This window comes from Delphinus delphis, chromosome 12 (genome assembly GCF_949987515.2).
Source record: "Delphinus delphis chromosome 12, mDelDel1.2, whole genome shotgun sequence".
Taxonomy (NCBI): domain Eukaryota; kingdom Metazoa; phylum Chordata; class Mammalia; order Artiodactyla; family Delphinidae; genus Delphinus; species Delphinus delphis.
In genome coordinates, this window is record NC_082694.2 from 34,651,143 (window position 1) to 34,662,208 (window position 11,066).

An 11,066-nucleotide genomic window follows, 5' to 3' on the forward strand; every position below is an offset into this window, starting at 1 on the left:
TCTCCCAGAGACCTCCATCTTAACACCAGCACCCAGCTTCACTCAACGACCAGCAAGCCACAGTGCTGGACAACCTGTGCCAAACAACTAGCAAAACAGGAACACAACCCCACCCATTAGCAGAGAGGCTGCCTAAAATCATAATAAGGCCACAGACACCCCAAAACACACCACCAGACGTGAACCTGCCCACTAGAGAGACAAGATCCAGCCTCTTCCACCACAACACAGGCACTAGTCCCCTCCACCAGGACGCCTACACAACCCACTGAACCAACCTTAGCCACTGGAGACAGACATCAAAAACAGGAGGAACTACGAACCTGCAGCCTGCAAAAAGGAGACCCCAAACACAGTAAGATAAGCAAAATGAGAAAACAGAAAAACATACAGCAGATAAAGGAGCAAGATAAAAATGCACCAGACCTAACAAATGAAGAGGAAATAGGCAGTCTACCTGAAAAAGAATTCAGAATAATGATAGTAAGGTTGATCTGAAATCTTGGAGATAGAATGGACAATAGAATGGACAAAATGCAAGAATCAGTTAACAAGGACCTAGAAGAACTAAAGATGAAACAAGCAACGATGAACAACACAATAAATGAAATTAAAAATACTCTAGATGGGATCAATAGCAGAATAACTGAGGCAGAAGAACGGATAAGTGACCTGGAAGATAAAATAGTGGAAATAACTACTGCAGAGCAGAATAAAGAAAAAAGAATGAAAAGAACTGAGGACAGTCTCAGAGACCTCTGGGACAACATTAAACGCACCAACATTCGAATTATAGGGGTTCCAGAAGAAGAAGAGAAAAAGAAAGGGACTGAGAAAATATTTGAAGAGATTATAGTTGAAAACTTCCCTAATATGGGAAAGGAAATAGTTAATCAAGTCCAGGAAGCACAGAGAGTCCCATACAGGATAAATACAAGGAGAAATACGCCAAGACACATATTAATCAAACTGTCAAAAATTAAATACAAAGAAAGCATATTAAAAGCAGCAAGGGAAAAACAACAAATAACACATAAGGGAATCCCCATAAGGTTAACAGCTGATCTTTCAGCAGAAACCCTAAAAGCCAGAAGGGAGTGGCAGGACATACTGAAAGTGATGAAGGAGAAAAACCTGCAGCCAAGACTACTCTACCCAGCAAGGATCTCATTCAGATTTGATGGAGAAATTAAAACCTTTACAGACAAGCAAAAGCTGAGAGAGTTCAGCACCACCAAACCAGCTTTACAACAAATGCTAAAGGATCTTCTCTAGGCAAGAAACACAAGAGAAGGAAAAGACCTATAATAACGAACCCAAAACAATATAGAAAATGGGAATAGGAACATACTTATCGATAATTACCTTAAATGTAAATGGACTAAATGCTCCCACCAAAAGACACAGACTAGCTGAATGGATACAAAAACAAGACCCTTACATATGCTGTCTACAAGAGACCCACTTCAGACCTAGAGACACATACAGACTAAAAGTAAGGGGATGGAAAAAGATATTCCATGCAAATGGAAACCAAAAGAAAGCTGGAGTAGCAATTCTCATATCAGACAAAATAGACTTTAAAATAAGGACTATTAAAAGAGACAAAGAAGGACACTACATAATGATCAAGGGATCGATCCAAGAAGAAGATATAACAATTGTAAATATTTATGCACCCAACATAGGAGCACCTCAATACATAAGGCAAATACTAACAGCCATAAAAGGGGAAATTGACAGTAACACATTCATAGTAGGGGACTTAAACACCCCACTTTCACCCATGGACAGATCATCCAAAATGAAAATAAATAAGGAAACACAAGCTTTAAATGATACATTAAACAAGATGGACTTAATTGATATTTATAGGACACTCCATCCAAAAACAACAGAATACACATTTTTCTCAAGTGCTCACGGAACATTCTCCAGGATAGATCATATCTTGGGTCACAAATCAAGCCTTGGCAAATTTAAGAAAATTGAAATTGTATCAAGTATCTTTTCTGACCACAACGCCATGAGACTAGATATCAATTACAGGAAAAGATCTGTAAAAAATACAAACACATGGAGGCTAAACAATACACTACTTAATAATGAAGTGATCACTGAAGAAATCAAAGAGGAAATCAAAAAATACCTAGAAACAAATGACAATGGAGACACAACGACCCAAAACCTGTGGGATGCAGCAAAAGCAGTTCTAAGGGGGAAGTTTATAGCAATACAAGCCCACCTTAAGAAGCAGGAAACATCTAGAATAAACAACCTAACCTTGCACCTCAAGCAATTAGAGAAAGAAGAACAAAAAAACCCCAAAGCTAGCAGAAGGAAAGAAATCATAAAAATCAGATCAGAAATAAATGAAAAAGAAATGAAGGAAACAATAGCAAAGATCAATGAAACTAAAAGCTGGTTCTTTGAGAAGATAAACAAAATAGATAAACCACTAGCCAGACTTATCAAGAAAAAAAGGGAGAAGACTCAAATCAATAGAATTAGAAATGAAAAAGGAGAGGTAACAACTGACACTGCAGAAATAAAAGAGATCATGAGAGATTACTACAAGCAACTCTATGCCAATAAAATGGACAATCTGGAAGAAATGGACAAATTTTTAGAAATGCACAACCTGCCAAGACTGAATCAGGAAGAAATAGAAAATATGAACAGACCAATCACAAGCACTGAAATTGAAACTGTGATTAAAAATCTTCCAACAAACAAAAGCCCAGGACCAGATGGATTCACAGGCGAATTCTATCAAACATTTAGAGAAGAGCTAACACCTATCCTTCTCAAACTCTTCCAAAATATAGCAGAGGGAGGAACACTCCCAAACTCATTCTACGAGGCCACCATCACCTTGATACCAAAACCAGGCAAGGATGTCACAAAGAAAGAAAACTACAGACCAATATCACTGATGAACATAGATGCAAAAATCCTCAACAAAATACTAGCAAACAGAATCCAACAGCACATTAAAAGGATCATACACCATGATCAGGTGGGGTTTGTTCCAGGAATGCAAGGATTCTTCAATATACGCAAATCTATCAATGTGATAAACCATATTAACAAACTGAAGGAGAAAAACCATATGATCATCTCAATAGATGCAGAGAAAGCTTTTGACAAAATTCAACACCCATTTATGATAAAAACCCTGCAGAAAGTAGGCATAGAGGGAACTTTCCTCAACATAATAAAGGCCATATACGACAAGCCCACAGCAAACATCATCCTCAATGGTGAAAAACTGAAAGCATTTCCACTAAGATCAGGAACAAGACAAGGGTGCCCACTCTCACCACTCTTATTCAACATAGTTTTGGAAGTTTTAGCCACAGCAATCAGAGAAGAGAAGGAAATAAAAGGAATCCAAATCGGAAAAGAAGAAGTAAAGCTGTCACTGTTTGCAGATGACATGATCCTATACATAGAGAATCCTAAAGATGCTACCAGAAAACTACTAGAGCTAATCAATGAATTTGGTAAAGTAGCAGGATACAAAATTAATGCACAGAAATCTCTGGCATTCCTATATACTAATGATGAAAAATCTGAAAGTGAAATCAAGAAAACACTCCCATTTACCATTGCAACAAAAAGAATAAAATATCTAGGAATAAACCTACCTAAGGAGACAAAAGACCTGTATGCAGAAAACTATAAGACACTGATGAAAGAAATTAAAGATGATACAAATAGATGGAGACATATACCATGTTCTTGGATTGGAAGAATCAACATTGTGAAAATGACTCTACTACCCAAAGCAATCTATAGATTCAATGCAATCCCTATCAAACTACCATTGGCATTTTTCACAGAACTAGAACAAAAAATTTCGCAATTTGTAGGGAAACACAAAAGACCCCGAATAGCCAAAGCAATCTTGAGAACAAAAAAAGGAACTGGAGGAATCAGGCTCCCTGACTTCAGACTATACTACAAAGCTACAGTTATCAAGACAGTATGGTACTGGCACAAAAACAGAAAGACAGATCAATGGAACAGGATAGAAAGCCCAGAGATAAACCCATGCACATATGGACACCTTATCTTTGATAAAGGTGGCAGGAATGTACAGTGGAAAAAGGACAGCCTCTTCAATAAATGGTGCTGGGAAAACTGGACAGGTACATGTAAAAGAATGAAATTAGAACACTCCCTAACACCATACACAAAAATAAGCTCAAAATGGATTAAAGACCTAAATATAAGGCCAGAAACTATCAAACTATTAGAGGAAAACATAGGCAGAACACTCTATGACATAAATCACAGCAAGATTCTTTCTGACCCACCCCCTAGAGTAATGGAAATAAAAACAAAAATAAACAAATGGGACCTAATGAAACTTCAAAGCTTTTGCACAGCAAAGGAAACCATAAACAAGACCAAAAGACAACCCTCAGAATGGGAGAAAATTTTTGCAAATGAAGCAACTGACAAAGGATTAATCTCCAAAATTTACAAGCAGCTCATGCAGCTCAACAACAAAAAAACAAACAACCCAATCCAAAAATGGGCAGAAGACCTAAATAGACATTTCTCCAAAGAAGATATACAGACTGCCAACAAACACATGAAAGAATGCTCAACATCATTAATCATTAGAGAAATGCAAATCAAAACTACAATGAGATATCATCTCACACCAGTCAGAATGGCCATCATCAATAAATCTAGAAACAATAAATGCTGGAGAGGGTGTGGAGAAAAGGGAACCCTCTTGCACTGCTGGTGGGAATGTGAATTGGTTCAGCCACTATGGAGAACAGTATGGAGGTTCCTTAAAAAACTACAAATAGAACTACCATATGACCCAGCAATCCCACTACTGGGCATATACCCTGAGAAAACCGAAATTCAAAAAGAGTCATGTACCAAAATGTTCATCGCAGCTCTATTTACAATAGCCCGGAGATGGAAACAACCTAAGCGCCCATCATCGGATGAATGGATAAAGAAGATGTGGCACATATATACAATGGAATATTACTCAGCCATAAAAAGAAACGAAATTGAGCTATTTGTAATGAGGTGGATAGACCTAGAGTCTGTCATACACAGTGAAGTAAGTCAGAAAGAAAAAGACAAATACAGTATGCTAACACATATATATGGAATTTAAGAAAAAAAAATGTCATGAAGAACCTAGGGGTAAGGCAGGAATAAAGACGCAGACCTCCTAGAGAATGGACTTGAGGTTATGGGGAGGGGGAAGGGTGAGCTGTGACGGGGCGAGAGAGAGTCATGGACATATACACACTAACAAACGTAGTAAGGTAGATAGCTAGTGGGAAGCAGCCTCATGGCACAGGGATATTGGCTCGGTGCTCTGTGACGGCCTGGAGGGGTGGGATGGGGAGGGTGGGAGGGAGGGAGACGCAAGGGGGAGGAGATATGGGAACATGTGTATGTGTATGACTGATTCACTTTGTTGTAAAGCAGAAACTAACACACCATTGTAAAGTAATTATACCCCAATAAAGATGTTAAAAAAAAAAAAAAAAAAAAAAAAAAGAGCGATCACTGAGTGAACTCCCTAACATACCACATGCTTGACGTGGGCTATCTCACTACATCAGCTTTTCACCATGAGCTCATTAAGCAGGCATCATCATACCTCATCTCACATACAAGGAAGCTGAGGACTGGGGAGTTACATAATTTACCTGAATTCACACAAGTTTTCATGATGGATTCAGGAGTTAAACTCCCCTGTGACTCCAAAGCCCTTGCTTTTCCTACTATGCCACCTGACACAGTAGAGATTTTACCCTTCCACTTACCATCTTCAGCCATAGCCTCTTCACATCATGGAGACATGAGGAAACTCAGAGGTCAGCCGGTCGTTTACACCGAGCAGCAAGCCCATTTACGGCATGCCTGAGCAACGGCCATCCCACACTGCTTGTCACCCATCAGTGGTGCTGGTTCATTCCATTAAGCGGGGCAGCTTGGACAAAAAGTTCATTGTTGTGCTTTGATCTACCCTTCTGTACGTTCATTTAACTGGTCTTTGTTCTGTGCTCGAGAACAAGTCAGAGCTGGTCATCCATCTTCCCTGTGATATCCTTGGATACTTCGAGACAGACACCGCCTTCAGCTCACGTGGGCTTCCTTCCTCCCTGCTCAACACCCCTATTTTCTCAGAGAGTGCATCCTCTGGATGTCCTCTTACATGTCAGTGACCCTCTGAATATGGCACAGGAAGAACAGACCACAGTACTGCAGGTATAAGCTGGCCGCACGCCAAATACCATGAATCGCTAATTAAGTCCTGGGGGATGTATTCTGTCCCTCACCAGATTCTGAAAGAACAGTAAGCATGACTCACTGCCCTTTTTATCGCCAATGCTTTGCAAGTAGAAGGTGTTCAGTAGTGTTTCTTGATCCCCTGACTCATTTGTTCAGTGATATGCTTTTCTTATCACTCCTTGGGGCCCTTCATATGCTCTCTATTTTCCAGAAAACTGGCTTCAGGAGTTGAGATCGGCACAGTAGAACCGCTCCTTACAAGCCACATACATCTGGGGACCTCTTTGGGGCAGTGATAAATGTGACAAGGTCTATGAAATACTTGTCAATAATGGACATAAAACTATTTTATGTCAGCGTTCTTTGCACTTCAATGATAATCTATCTGGAACACACTGTCTGAAATGCCGATCAGAATCAAATCCCTTTTGTATTAGTTATCTATTGCTGCATAACAAATTATCCTAAAATTTAGTGACTTAAAACACCAATAATTATTTTTCTGGGCGTCCCTCAGTTCCTGTGTGTCAGGAATGCAGATGTGGCTGGGCTGAGCTGTTCTGGCTCAGGGTCCCTCTTGAGCTTGCGTCAGATGTCAGCCTTGGCTGCTGTCATCTGAAAGCTTAACTGGGGCTGGAGGATTTTATTCCAAGTAACTCACTTACATGGCTGGCAAGTGATGCTGGCTATTGGCAGAAGGCCTCCATTCCTCTCCCCATGGGCTTCTCCACAGAGCTGCATGGAGATCTTCACAGCAGGGCAGCTGCCTTCCCCTGGAGCAAGCCACCCAAGAGACTAACACATAAGCTGCAATATGTTCATGTTCTCGGCTGAGCCTCGAAAGCCATACACTGTCCCTTCTGCTGTGTTCTACTGGTCACGCAGACCAGCTCTGATTCAAAGTGAGAGGGGTTACAAGGATCATTGAAGATCTTCTTGGAGGCTTTCCTGGGTGTTTTATATGTAGACCTTGGCTCCAATTCCCATTGTGAGTCAGTGTATTTTCTTCACCCAGAGATCGGATTGCCCAAGCCTAGGGATTAGTTAGAAGAGCCTAAGCCACTTAAATTCACAAGGTTTTGTGATCCTAATGAGATCCTAGAAGTCTACAGTTCATCACTCATTTCACTAAATACTTACTGAGCACTTATTATATGCAAGGCACATATGTAGGTGCTTGCAATATATCAGTGAGCAAAACTAAACAATAAGCAAATATATTCATTCACCATCTGTCTTCTTTCTAGACTTTTAAAAGGAGAGATTGACATCTTTTGATTTCTGGGCTTAAAAGTCATCCTGTTAATTCTAGAACCTGGCATTCATACATGTGAAACCAAAACAGCAATAACAACTATTATTATTTTATAAATGAGATTCATAGGACATTTACTATGTGCCAGATGTGTGCTGAGCAGTTTGCATTTATCATATCATTTGATACTCTTAACAGCTCTATGAAGGAAGTACTATTACCATCAGCATTGTATTTGCAAATGAGGAACCCAGAGCCTAGGTAAATAACTTGTCCAAAGTCATACAGTTAGTGAATGGAAGATCTGGGACTCAACCTAAAACTCTTACATCAAATCTGTGTTCTTAAAGTTGATGAATCATTCCCTAGCAGAAGCTGAAACTCAAATGCCTCCAGAGACCAGGTAAGTGATGTAAGGGGAGAGAGCTAATGGGACAGTAGGGAGTAGTGAAGACATTGGTGAGCCATCAACTCATGTCTGTCTCAAGGCATGAAAGTTCACATTTTTCTAAAACACCACACCGGCCAAATAAAATACATCCCAGGGCCACATTCAGCTAGCAAGCCCCAGGTTCAAAGTTTAGGTATCATATGTTAAATTTAATTAATTTCTCAGCCACAAGAATCTTTAACAATCTTGTACGGCTTGGTTTTCATCCCAAGTTTGTATTCAAAATATTGGTTTCTCATGATGAATAAGACAGTGGAGGATAGAAAATGACTAAAACTTCTCTCTACTTCATTCTTCACTTATTCATTCAACAAATATTTGTTGAGAGGCTTCTATATGCTAAGCCCTGGGATTAAAGCAGATAACATAACAGACGTCATTCCTGCCTTCTTCGAACTTAGGTCCAGTTAGCAAACTTTGCATTAATACTCAAGAGAGGACGCACAATGTTTCTCAAACTTATTTTAATATGACCTAAGTGTTCCAAGGAAAAGACTTTGGGAAGTACTTTGCCTTAAACCGGGAGACGCAAGATGACAGCACGTTAGCTGAGCAGATAGGCTTGGTTTGGCCAGCACAGTGATTTATAAAGCGTTTGGAAATGTCTTTAGGAAGGGCCTGCACTCTGCTGTTGGACACAGACTCCACCATCCTCTGTTGGACGTCACTTGTCCTGTTTCAAACATTTATATTGCCTATAGGCTCCTGAATGTGTTTGCATTTATAGCCCCCTTTCACAGCAAAGAATCCCTGCTGCTCTGAAGTCCTACTGGCATCTCAGGAAAAACTATGAAAGAACGAAATTTGGTGATTTAAATATGCCAGGTGGAGATAAATCCTGGGCGATGACTGGAAAGCAAGAAAGCACATGCCAAAATAGGAAAGCAGCAGAGACTGTAGGCATCTCTGTGGAATAGGAGGGAGCAGAAATGTTGTCATGGGAAAATGACTTGGGAGACAAACCCACAGGCAATAAAATAAGATACATGCCACCCTGGAGTGCAGTCGAAACAGAACTCCTCAAGGATAAGACTGCCAGATAAAATACAGAATTTCCAGATAAATCTGAATTTCAGATGAACAACGAATACTTCTTTTTTTAGCATAAATATGCCCCAAATATTGCACAGGGCATACTTATATTAAAACATTGTTTGGTGTTTATCTGAAATTCAAATTTAACTGGATGTTATGGGTTTTTATTTGCTAAATCTGGCAACCCTACTCAAGGGACAACTAGCCAGTGGCTTGGTGGCAACTTGTAGATTTTATTTTTTTTCTAATGTGAAGAAAAGGAACGAGTGGGCATCTCCCATGTCCAGACGCTGCTCTCAGTGGCCTGTTTCGGATTAGAAAGGCTGTGGGATACTGCGACTATCAGAAATGCAGGGAGGCTGAAGTTCAGCTGTTTTACAACAGGATCAATGGCTTTGGGCCTGGGAGGGGACCTTACAAGCTATCTAGTCCCACTCCCTGCAGCAATCTTAAAGAAATAGCCAAAGCAGTGGCTTCATTATAACCAGATTGAAAAATATCACCACACAGGGGGTTGGACATAGGTCCCTGGACTTGCATCTTGCAAATACCCAGAGGCTGGCTCTACAGAACACCATGCCAATTTCTGGCCAACGGTCAGAGGAAGAAAACTGTCAGGGAGCTTTCATTCTCAACCTCACCTAATGTTTGCTATACTTTTCTTCTAGACGTTTTGGGCAAAAAAGCTTTTTCTTTCGTGATTAAGTTTTATTATAAAAGTATATCTAATTCCACAGATATGTATGTGTCTTCGAAAACACAATCTTGGTCGTTTCTTAGACCAAGGTTTTCTGCCCACTGGAATGAGGATCACTGTTGCACTTTAAAATTAAGTTGGACTTCTTCGAAGAGAATTCTCATCATGGTGATCCATCATCCTCAAGGACTTTCATAAACAAAAGGGAGTATCACTGTGCAAAGGTTTCTTTTCTGAACACAGTGATATTTGAGCTGCCACAGTTTTTTAAAAAATCAGGCTTTTTCCTTAGGAAATTCTAACAGGAAAGAGCGAAGGTTGTGGAGAATTTTCAGGGTCAAGTTTTTCCATTTTTTATCCAGAAAGAGGAAACATATAGGACACAAGGAGCTGTGTATCTTTAATTTCCTTTCTTTACTAATTGCTTCTGCCCTGACGCTCATTTGTGCTTTTACGTGGATGTACTTGGGATGCACAGAGCTGTGTGCGCATGTATGTGTGTGTACATGGGGATGAGTGTCCACAGATGGCTGTGTGAGGAATACATGTTGTTCTATGATTTTGTGTGATATTGAGACTTAACTCCTTTGCACCCCAGTTCTTTTGGTATTCAGGGAAACAAAAACAAATATAAATATTCTCATACTTGGGTTTTCTGATGGTTAATTTTATGTGTCAACTTGGCTGGGAAACAGTACCTAAATATTTGGTCAAACACCACTTGGAGGTCACTGTGAAGGTATTTGTTAGATGAGATAAACATTTAGATCAGTGGACTTTGAGTAAAGATTACTCTATATAATGTGGATGGGCCTTGTCCAACCAGTTGAAGACCTTCAAGGAAACAGGTCCGTTTGGGGCTTCCCTGGTGGCACAGTGGTTAAGAATCCACCTGCCAAAGCAGGGGACATGGGTTCAAGCCCTGGTCCGGGAGGATCCCACATGCTGCAGAGCAACTAAGCCTGTGCGCCACAACTACTGAGCCTGTGCTCTAGAGCCCGCGAGCCACAACTACTGAGCTCACGTGCCACAACTACTGAAGCCCGCACGCCTAGACCCCGTGCTCCGCAACAAGAGAAGCCACCGCAATGAGAAGCCCGTGCACCGCAACGAAGAGTAGCCCCCCCCTTGCCGCAACTAAAGAAAGCCCGCGCGCAGCAACGAAGACCCAACACAGCCAAAATTAAATAAATAAAGTAAATAAAATATAAAAAAAAAAAAAAAAAGAAATGAAACAGGTCTGTTGAGGAAGAGGGCATTTTGCCAGCAGACTGCTTTCAGACTTGGGCTACATTATCTTCTCTTCCCTGGGTCTCTAGCCTACTGGTCTACTCTGCAGACTTCAG